Source organism: Miscanthus floridulus, chromosome 19, assembly GCF_019320115.1.
Source record: "Miscanthus floridulus cultivar M001 chromosome 19, ASM1932011v1, whole genome shotgun sequence".
Lineage (NCBI taxonomy): Eukaryota > Viridiplantae > Streptophyta > Magnoliopsida > Poales > Poaceae > Miscanthus > Miscanthus floridulus.
In genome coordinates, this window is record NC_089598.1 from 10586895 (window position 1) to 10589319 (window position 2425).

The 2425-nt window shown below is 37.4% G+C and overlaps 1 long non-coding RNA gene across 1 annotated transcript; it reads right to left on the minus strand.

Moving 5' to 3' along the window:
* Positions 1 to 214: 214 nt before the first annotated feature.
* On the minus strand, positions 215 to 1891 carry LOC136529634 (uncharacterized). The gene is made up of 3 exons (XR_010777382.1): positions 1309 to 1891; positions 785 to 835; positions 215 to 283 (listed from the first exon to the last, which is right to left on the minus strand). It is a non-coding gene; the product is annotated as an uncharacterized lncRNA (long non-coding RNA).
* Positions 1892 to 2425: the final 534 nt, after the last annotated feature.

Below are 2425 nucleotides of genomic sequence, written 5' to 3' on the forward strand. Positions count from 1 at the left end.
ATAACATTCTAGGTAATGCAAATTAAACAACCAAAAGGGTATATGTTTGGTTAATTTTAAAAATTCATTAACTTAAAAGCATCATAAAAAAATCAGGCCAGCCAATTGTATATTAAATATTAGTATTCAAAAGAAATGCTAAATATCACTTGCATATGACACAATTCAGCTATGAAAAGATGTCATTAGGTTAAAAAATAACACTAAAAAATAATTCAAGCATCGCTTGTAGGAATTGGTCTTCCATTCAGTTTCAGCCGCTTGCACACGTCCAATATCAATCCTGCACCAAGAAAGTATTATATATTTGCTAGCGCCACAATACATTGCTGCAGATCAAGTATTCACAAATATTGCAGTGGTATATGTAAGTTCAAGGATTTGAGTATTTAATTAGTTGGCAGTTGACCTAGGACTGAAATAAGAAGGCAAAGAAAATCATTTGCTCAAGCTGATGGCCTTTACGGTTGCAGACTTGAATATCACAAGGAAAACTAAAAGGGATGACTATTTCATCAATTCAGAAACAATTGGATTATTGTTCATGTGCTCTGGAAATCCAATCTCTATGTATTGAAAACAGAGGGTATCAACTGAAAATAGAAGCTATTTTATTCATTGCTGAATATACACAAACGCAGCTGAATCAGATTATATAATTAGATACTCAGTCCAGGCAAAGATCAGACACTTGATATTAGCCTTAGTTAAAAAAAATTGTATCAATCCAGCTACCATCATGACCATCAGTAAAGAGTAATAATAGAACAGATCGCTAACTTACCCTCTCCTCCATGATCCATAGCATTGCCCATGGTATGAACATTTGCATCTTCTGAAAGCAGCAAAAAGAATGGGCTGAAATCAATTTCCATGATTCACTGTAGCCATCTGAAAAAATAAGCAGTCGTATTCTATGAAATCCAACACAACCAATCCTAAACACTGAAATCTAACAACAAAAATTTTACCACAATTGGAACAGTATGATCTTCTTAGATAAATAGTGGAAAATGTCATTTAATAAAAAAAAAGATCCACGGCAGTTTCATATTATTCTCTATGACAGTTTGCCAGCAAATCTAATTAGGCAATAGCTAAGTTCGCTATCTGACCACTTTAGAGTCTATTCCCAGTCAAGTAATTTTACTGAGGTATGATTATTTTACACAATCTTATATTAAATAGTCAGCTCAAGAGAAAAGTGGAATGATAAACTGGAGTTTATAGTTTGAATAGTTAAACCAGCATGACAAAAGATTAGGATCCTAACAGCATTATTGTCAATCCACAAGGAAGCAATCTTACCACTGGGGGTGGGCTCAATTGCCATCTCCCAAATAACAACAATACCATGCGAAGAAGTAGAAGCAAAAATTGCATTAGTATCAGACACCACCCTTCCAGCAAGACAGGTGATCCCTTTCTTATGCATCCCTGGGAGCTGCAAGTCTGCAACGCATGAAACCACTGCAAAGAAGGTGTGAACAGTAAGCTGCAGCTTACAAAATGTAGCAGACCAGGAGGTAAGGTTAAACATAAGAATTAGGTTTGTGTGGAGATTTGATTTTCTTTTCATTTGTATGTTAAGTAAACACCAACCTTTGTTCCTGTCAAATAGAAAATAAAGAGCTTAACATACTCATATATGCACCACTTCACATCAAAATCTAGTCCATGTTTGCACAACGAATATAATTTAACAGAAAGAACAAAAAATCAAAAGGCTATGGCAAATGAAGCATCAAATAAAAGGATGGACCAAAACTGTGGCAAATAATTTTACAAAAGAAAATAATTAGCAATGTTCATTGTCACAATCTGAACAAAGGATGTGGACCTCTGTGATAACCACATGCTTGCGATGCTTGTTGATGACTGTTTGTCCAGTTAAGGTGCAAAGTAATTTCATTCATAAAACTGATGATTGTTTATGTGCAGCTGACAGCGAAGCAAATGAGTTGCCTAGGACAGACAAGATTTTCTTGCAGACATCAAGGAAGGGCTTGGTAAGAATGACTATGTTCTCTGCCTTGACATGCCCCATCCCTTCTAAAGAGGGGGTGAACACCGTCTGTGCCATCTATGAACCTGAAAGAATCAACAAATATATCAACCCATCATCGCAAGCAGGGGCAGACCTAGTAAGGGACATGGTGTACACATGTACACCCAATAAATTTTGCAAAAGAAAGTATCGTATTCATTAGGCAAATACATATACAAACTTTCTTTAGATCAGATCCGAATAGGGTTCGGGTGCTCGGTTTCGGACAGAAGCAAGGGAAGAGAAGGGGTGCGAATACCTGGTGGTGTTGGCCGCCGGCAGCAGGTATACGGCGCCAAAATATCTTGTGTGGGAGGGTATGGGCGCCACAACTGGTTGGGGAAGAAGACGCTGCCGTCCGTTGGAGAAGGGGGTGCC